Raw genomic sequence first — 9,350 nt, 5'->3', positions numbered from 1 at the left:
ACACCCGACATCTGTGTTTTCTTTATTGTTTCTATTTCAACTTTCATGCCTTGAATTGTTTCGAGTGCTTCCTTCACTTGTTTAGTTGTTTTTTCTTGGCTTTCTTTACATTCTTTAAGAGAATTACTTATTTCTTGAATTTTTTGTTTGTGTTTTCTTCTATTTCTTTAAGAGATTTTCTTATTTCCTTTTTAAGGGTCTGAACATCTTCATAAAGTAGATTTTTAGATCTGTCTCTCCTTCTTCCTCTGTGTTGGGCTTTTCAGATCTTGCTGGTGTGGAGTCCCTAGATTCTGGTGGTGTCATAGTGGTCTTTCTGTTGTTGAGTGTGTTCTTATTCTGTCTTCTTCCCATCTCTTCTTCCAGTGAGTGCAGGTGGGGTCTCTCTATCTCCTCCTGTCACCCTGTGGTGTGTGTGGGTCAAGACTTCCATGTCTACAGCTCTGGATTGTCTTGCCTCTCCTGGTAATCTTCTCACTTATCAGGGGTCAGGTCAGAAGAGGGGGAAGGAAGAGTGAGGTGTTTCCAGACTCAGGGAGGTACTCCCTGTCTAGTTGGGCCCACTGTATGCTAGGCTCAGGCCCAGAGAGATCTGGGGGTGATGGTGGGAGCTGGGCAGGAGTAGAGGGTACAGCCTGCTTGGTTCTTAGCTAGTGCCACTACATTATCATGGTTCCTCAGTGTGCAAGAAAGTATCAAGAAGCAACATTTAGAGTCCAGGCAGAGCTCAGTAAAACATGATTTAAGTAGAGACAAAGGAATTGTTATTCTCAATAAGTACTTCTCAGGGATAGCAAAATATTAAGAATTCAAAAAGACCCACTGTAGAGTCAGCAAGACAGCAGCCACTGCTGTAGTCAAAATGATCAGAATGCAGTTACAAATTGTATTCATTTAAGAAAGTGGCAGACTCTATGACATCACCAGCCAAAGCTTCCTGACTCTAACTAAAACATTCTTCCTATACCTTTATCTGGTACATGTTCATATGTTCTTTTATATGTTTCAGCACTTTAAGCTTCATGTAAAAGCCTTTGGTGCATTTGGAGTTAATTTTTGTTCAGACAGATAAATAACATTCTAATTTGAATATTTAATATGTGGGTATCCAATTTTCCTAGCATCATTTATCAATATGCTGACTTTTCACCAGTGTGCATTTGTCAAATGCCAGATGGCTATAGTTGTCATCTCTAACCATGTTTGGGTTTTCTGTTATGTTCCATTGATCCACCTGTCTTTTTGTGTCTGTGCCCAAGTGTTCTTATCTGTAATTCTGCATAATAGCTTCAAATGTGGTATAATCCCTCAGGAATTCTTTTTGCTTGGGGTTGTTTTGGCTAGCTGGAGTCTTTTATAGTTTTGTATGACTTTTAGCATAAGTTTTTCTATTTAAAGATTTTATTGTAAAAGACTTTCACCCACCTTAGTTAGGTTTATTCTTAGATTTTTTTAGGCTATTGTGGATTGCAGTGTTTCCATTATCTCTTTCTCAGTGAATTTATTGTTGGTATATAAAAGGGCTACTGATTTTTGTAAGTTGATTTGGTATGTTACCACTTTGTGGAAAGTGTTGATAGTTTCTAGAAGTTTTCCAGTGGAACTTTTGAGATCTCTTATATATATATATATATATATATATATATATATATATATATATTATAGAATATATTATACTATAATATAGAATCACCTGCAAATTGAGATAATTTGTCTTCTTACTATATTTATATCTTTTCAATTTTCTTCTCTTGTTCTATTGCTCTAGCTAGTACTTAAGGCACCATATTGAAGAGGAGTTTTGATAGTAGGTAAACCTGCCTTATTTCTGAGTTTAATGAGATTGTTTAAGTTTTTCTCCATTTAGAATGGTGCTGTGTTTGTCCTACATAGCCTCTATTATGTTGAAGTATGCTCCCTCCAGCACTCTTTTTCTAGGACTTCATGAAGGCATACATGCTTATACTTATAGCAATAAGCATAGCTTTTACTCCTCATAAAAGAAACTTCATTTTCCAACAGATAGAGGCTACCACAGAAATCCACAACTGATCTAAATGCAGAAAAACATCTGTCTCCAGAGTCTCTATCCATAATTGATACATTTACCACATAATAAGGACACATAAGTTGCTAGGAACATCATAGAAGAGAGTGTTGGAAGATTATTAGAGGCAGAGAATCAGAGCTTCGGCTGCAAGATAGTGTCTTTCCAAATGCCAGGAAGCTGCGACCATGAAATCTCAACTATCCAGTTGCCTAAGCAAGATCTGAATAAGAATTACACCAGCTGATGTACCAATGTGGATAGTGGAAATCTCCAAGGCTCCACCCCTAGAAGACGAGCTCTAGACAATTAACAACTACAAAGACAGGGGGAATCAGTCTTCTCCATGGGAATGTCTGATAGTTATCCCGTCCCAAGTGGGATAACTAAGATAACTAAGAAAAACACACAGACAAGCAAAGAGAAACATTAAATAGACTCAGCAGGTTATATACATACATACAATCATACATACATACAATTATACATACATACATATACACATATATACATATGTACAACAATAATAATTAGAGAAGGAATGTCATGAATTTGAAAGGGAATGGGGGTGACATAGAAGGAGCTGGTAGGACAAATGTTGGAAATGGTGTAAATACAGGAGTTGGGTATGAAATTCTGAAAATGAATTTTTTTTTACTTTCAATTAAAAAGCAAAATAAGTCATGTAACAGGTCAAATTCGCTATCTGAGTGTGACTTCACAGGAAAGTTGGGAAGTAGCAGCTGGCATGAAAGAGGACGACAGAAAAAAAATTAGAAGATAGACTCTAACATGCTCTCTGTAGGAGTACCTCATGTCTTCTTTGGATTTCTGTTACTATACTTTCAAAAACTCCTGCTCTCTGGCCACTGGGGAAAAAAACCTTATAGTTATTTCTTATGCAATTATCTTTGCAACAGAATAATCACATTTTGGACCATTCTACCCTCATTGATGCTAGAGTATCCTGGGAAGTGACCTTGACAGCTATTTCAAAGTCTCCCTTGCCATCTTCCTGTCTTTTACAGCAAAGTGTAGGCAGCTGTTGTTTCTGTGGCTCACACATGGCTATAGGCACTATAGACGATCCTCCAAGTCACCGAGCAAGCTCCCTTGAAATGATTCCTATTCATCTTGGAAAGATGTGATTTTTTTTTACAACCACTAGCTCACATTAGTCACCAGAGCAGAGCATATTGTTACCAGGAACTAGTTTTGTATGTATCTTTTGAAGACAAGCACCCATCTACCCAGAATATTGTCAGTGCTGGGTGCCAAAGTCTTGTTTCTTAACCAACTAAATGACATTTATTTCAGTGACTTTCGTTCTTTAGAAATCCATTTCAGTGGCTTTGTACTCTTGCCAGCTCCAATGACAGTCATGTTGAAATATTAGCCTTGCCTTGGATATTGGGTAAGAGAAATTTAACTTTCAGCCCCTGACTATCCATTTGAGAGAATTCATACTGAATGCAAAGTTATTGTCACAATTGATTCAACCTTTTATGTCTTAAAAGGTGTCTTAGGGATCATCTGGTATCTGAGTATCTGAAGTGTGTTAGGTATTTAGAACTGGGAGCCTCAGTCTTGATTTTCAGAAGAGCATGCATTTATCACATGTTATCATGATGGACATGAGGCATAATTGAAGGGAGATGGCCACAGACAATGAATACAAGAAAGAAAAATACAGAAATATCCATTAAATATATATATATATATATATGCATATATATCAGAAATTCTAATAAAGTGTTTGGCTCCCCTGGGGCTTTGTAATTTATTTTTCCCTATGAATTTTCCCCTGTTATTCTTAAACAATGATAAAAGGGTCAATGGCCTCCGCTTTATCTTCTTAAGTTAACACCATACTCCTCCATCTGCTCTAAAACATTTAAACCACATGTTTCTCTTTAATGCGTACATACTCACCCCTCCCTCCAATATCTATTAGTATAGTCTCCTTAAGTTGTAAACATTTTTATAATTATTTTCCCCTTAATTTGAACAGCTAAGGTAAAAAGACTATTTAATTAAAAATATTTTATTAGTGAGTGTGAATATGTTTTGTCACTATGTATGTCTGTGCACTTTGTGTGTCCAGTGTCCTTGAAAAGTAGTAGAGTGTGTCTAATCCCCTTGAACTGGAGTTACAGATGGTTGTGAACCACTATGTGAGTGCTGGGAATTGAACTCCAGCCCTCTGGAAGACCTGCAAGTGCTCTTAACCACTGAGCCATCACCCTAGCCTCGAAAATGAAATTTTCAAAAAGAAAAAATTAAAGAAAAATAAAACTAGGAAGACATGAAAATAATTCAGAAAACAAGAGTTTTAGTGAATTGTATGTATATTTATGAGCTAAATTTGACAAGTTAGACTGGCTAGTACACTCACTTTCCTGCACTTCATTTATGATAAAGGAACCCTTTCTGCACCCTGCACATTTGCTTCTGAAAGCCATGCTTCTGAAAGACTGAGTTGGTAACATGTTTCCTGCTCCTTACCATTCCATGAGACAATTTACAGCAACTCCATGTCTTCCTTCTGAAAACCAAACCAAAGCAAGAGAGGAGTTTTTTTTTTTTTTTTTAACTCCATTCATCCCTCAATGTCATAAAAGACAAGGCTAAACACATTGCCCACTCTCCTTAACTGCCTTCCACTTGCCCCTCACTCCACAGCATTTTGGCCTGCCTCTGAAGCTGTCCCCAGTACAGTCAGCAAAGCACTGATTGCCAAACTCAATTCCCACATCTCAGCTTGTTCTTTGACCTTGTTGACCAATCGTCATTCTTGAACTATCTTCCCTCATTTCGGTAATCCCAGTTAAATTCTTACCGGGAAATGCTCATGCTGATTAGTTTCAAATTCCCTTCAAAAGGCTGATAACTAGTGGAAGTTTCTACTGCTTGGACCATGCTCTCCACTCCAACTCTCTTCTATCTAACTCTGCATTATCTGATGTTAATTCTGCTATTTTCTTGGCCAGCAGGGGTAAATAAACAGCAGTCATCACCGGGACTTGCAGCCATGAACACTCTTGAATTTTTATAGCTCCCTTGCTCTTTAAGGCATCATTTGAATTGCACTACATTTGCTAGTCAATCTTTCTATGAACCCTAAGAGAGACATATATGATTGCCCGCAGAAGGGGAAAGGGACAAGATCTCCTGAGCAAATTGGGAGCAAGAGGGGAGAGGAGAGGAAGCTAGGAGAGGGAGATGGAGAGGAGGACATGAGGGAGCAGGAGGGTTGAGTCCGGGGAAGAATAGAGGAGAGCAAGATAAGAGATACCATAATAAGGGAGCCATTATAGGTTTAAAGAGAATTCTAGCACCAGGGAAATACCCAGAGATCTACAAGTTTGACCCCAACTAACAATCTAAGCAATAGTGGAGAGGCTACCTTAAATGCCCTTCTCTAATAATGAGATTGATGGCTACCTTATATGCCATTCGAGAGCCTTCATCCAGTGTCTGATGGAAGCAGAAGTAGACACCCACAGCAAAACACTGAGCCGAACTCATGGAATCCAGTTGCAGAGAGGGAGGAATGATGAGCAAAGGGGTCAACACCAGGCTGGAGAAACCCACAGAAACAGCTGACTTGAATAATGGGGAGCTTATGAACCCCAGACTGATAGATGGGAAACCAGCCTAGAACTGATCCAGACCCCCTGAAGGTGTGTGTCACTGAGGAGGCCTGGGCAGTCTATGGAGCCTCTAGTAGTGGATCAGTGTTTATCCCTAGTATATGAATGGACTTCGGTAGCCCATTCCACATGGAGGGAAACTCTCACAGCTTAGGCCCTCCCCAAATGATATGAGAGACTTTGTAGATCCCTCGTGGAGGGCCTTACCCTCACTGGGGAGCAGAAAGAGGATGGGATGGGGAGGTTGGGAGGCAGGGGAGGAGAGGAGGGAAAGGGAATTGGGATTAATGTATAAAACAAGCTTTTTTCTAATTTAAATAAAAGTAAAAAAAAAAAAAAGAAATTAGCCCCCTGCCCAATGTATTACTAGATAATAAAATACTCTAAGGGCAGAAATCCATTTTGAGTGGTTATGCTCATCAGCGCAGTGACTTGGGCTTCTTCGTTCACATGTTCACTTATTTTCTTTAAGAAATAATTATCAAGGAGACTGCAGTTCATACCTGTAAATCCAACACTGGGAGAACTCAAGGAGAGGCAGGAGAATCTCTGCAAGTTCAAGAGCAGCGTGGTCAACGTGAGTGAGTTACAGGCCAGCTATTTAGATAGCAAGACTATTTCAAAACAAAGAAATGTACAAACAAACAAAAAACGTAGATATGTATGCAAATTTGTGTGTATGTGTAGTGAACAACAACCGATGCTAGATATATTTTGGCTATTAGAAACATAGTGCCACACAAGATAGATGTAGTTTCTGCTGTTATGGGACCAGTCCAACACAAACAAACAAATACCCCAACAATAACAACAACAAAAACACCCAGAAATATTCAACTGAACCAGTAGGTTTTTTTTTTCATAGCTCACAAAACTCACAAATGTTACACATCTAGCCAAGTTAAAATTCACCTCCTACAGCAAACACCTGCTTCCTCTCTCTATCTCATCAACTTCAGTTCCATTTGTGTATGAATGTGTTATGTTTTTATATGATTAATTGAATTTGGTGATTTATGTTTTGCAAAATAACATTGGACTTACAAAAGGGTTACAAAATAGAGAATTTCTGTAATAGTTTTCCTAGCTTTCGCTAATTCATATATTTTTCATACTATAGAATATTTATAAAAGCTTGGAGAATAACTTTAGCAGAACTCATTCAGATTTTGCCAGATTTTTTCCTTATTAGCCCTTTTCTTTTATAGTACAGGGACTTTTATTGTATTTATAACAGGGGGGAAGAAACTATATAACAAAACCCCAATGCATTTCATTGTTTGTGTGATATGGTTTGTAGTATGTTTGAAATATGGTCACAATTGTTTACATACTACCTTTGACCTCAGTTACTTAAGCAATAGCAGTAAATAGTTATAAAAAAAACACCAGTCCCACAAAGCCTAAAATATTTGATACTTAATACTGTACATGTGTGTATTCATCCCTGACTTAGACACGTAGTCCCATGCCACATAAATATGTTTGCATCATCAATAGCCCCCCAAATGAATGTTGTATTGTAATGTTATAGTGGGGTTGAAACATTCATTATCACTCAGTGATATCAGTGTAAAACTTATGTGCTTGTGGTGAGGATAGAGAATATACCTACCGTGTTACCAATTCTATAGAAGTATATGTAGTTATATACAGTATATATTACTTGATAATGGTAAAAAGTAATTGTTACTGTTTATGTATTTCCTCTACTGTATTTTATCATTGTTTTAGAAGGTAGTCCTGTGGAAGCAAAAGGGGTACTAGAAGACAATGTGCCACGTACATTCACAGCAGCCTCATACATCTCAGCTTTCCTGTCTCCTGATTGCATCCTTTTCCCCCTTTGCGTGATTTCTCTTGCTATTTTACTTATCATGTCTCTAACTGTATAAATTCAGTTATTACCACTGCCAATGAGAACCTATGAGAACAGATGACCTGAAAATGAAGTAAAAACTAAGCACTACAACTGTAGAAAATTAATAATGTTTATTCCTCAGCACTATGGCATTTCCCATCCACAATAGCCACTATCTTGAAGAGTTAGGATAAAGTGATGGAGGTTATTAAAAGTAACAAGATACACAAAGAATAAAAAGGTGGCTAAAGTACATGCAGAGAAAACTTTAGTGATATCTGCATTAAAGATTTCACACAAACCTATATCTTTCTAAGCATTATAAACATGATTGTTAATGCAAAAAAGTGTTGGACTTTTAAAAGGAAGGACTAGAACCAATCCTGGTGTTGAATTATTGCTACCTCTGAGTGGTTCACAATGCACAAAAACTGATATTCATCTGTAATGTAAAACTGAATGGGAAGTATACAAATATTGATGTGAAGGCAGCGAGAGAGTTTTTGGAAACTATATAAGCTGACTGTGGAAGAGAAATACTAAAACAAATCTTCAATGTGGATGAAACCTCCCTATTCAGGGAATGGCAGGCAAACTACAGTTTACTATGCAGTATGCTATACTGTACAGGGTTATATACATACAAACTATTGTTTTCATGAAATGACAAAATCTTCTCATGACATTTTTCTCAGATTATGTCCCCATTGGCTAAGTATTTGATGTAATCCCACTTGTCAATTATTGAGGCTATTTCATGAGCTATTGCGATTCTATTAGGAGAGTTTTGTTTATATTGTCATCTTGAAGGATTTTCTCCATGTTTCCTCTAGAAGTTTCAGCATTTCAGATTTTAAATTGAGAACTCTGATCTACTTTGAATTGATTTTTGTAAAGGCCAGAGACATAATTCTAATTTAATTCTTCATAAGGTGTATATCCAGTTTTGTCATCAATGTTTCCTAAATAGACTACCTTTTTCTGGTTGGCAAAAATTAGGTGTCTATAGAATGTTTGGATTTGTTTCTGACTCCTTTATTCTGGTTCATTTGTCTAAACATCTGTTTAGAGTCTATGTTGTTTTTGTATTTATGGATCTGTTGTATTTTTAGGTGGCATTCTTTCTCCTTAGGATTGCTTTATTTATTCATAGTCTTTTGCATTTCAATGTGAATTTTAGGATTTTTGTGAGCTATGTAAATAATATCATTAGAGTTTTGATGGGGTTGTATTAGATATACAGATGATTTTGGTAGCATAACTACTCTTACAAAGCAAATTCTGACAGCCTAGAAGAAAGGTCTTTCTTTCATCTGGTAACTTTTTCAATTTCTTTTTTCACTGTATTTTTTGTTGTTGTTGTAGAAATCCTGCATTTCCCTTGTTAGATTTACTTGTAGCTGTGTTTGAAGCTATTAAAAGAGATTTTTTTCCTAATTTCTATTTAGTAAATAGACTGTTGGTGTTATATGAGAGATACTGATGTTTTTCTGTTGATTTGATATCTTTCAACTTAATTGAAAATGTTTATCAGATCTAAGAGTTTTTTCTTGGAGTCTAGAGAATCTTTTAAATATGTGAATATTTCATCTGAAAATAGAGATGCTTCCTTCCCAAACTTTATCTTTCTCTTGTCTTGTTGTTTAGCTGAAACTTCAGGTATTATGTTGAATAAGAAAAATGGAGCAAAGACATCCTTGTCTCATTCAGGTGTAAGAGTGAGTACTCCCAGTTTTTGCCCACTTACTGTAATGCTGACTGCAGATTTGTCAAATAAACCTTTATTATG

Source organism: Cricetulus griseus, chromosome 2 (genome assembly GCF_003668045.3).
Source record: "Cricetulus griseus strain 17A/GY chromosome 2, alternate assembly CriGri-PICRH-1.0, whole genome shotgun sequence".
In the NCBI taxonomy this organism is placed as follows: domain Eukaryota; kingdom Metazoa; phylum Chordata; class Mammalia; order Rodentia; family Cricetidae; genus Cricetulus; species Cricetulus griseus.
The sequence above is the reverse complement of the archived record's forward strand: the minus strand, read 5'-3'. Positions refer to the sequence as shown.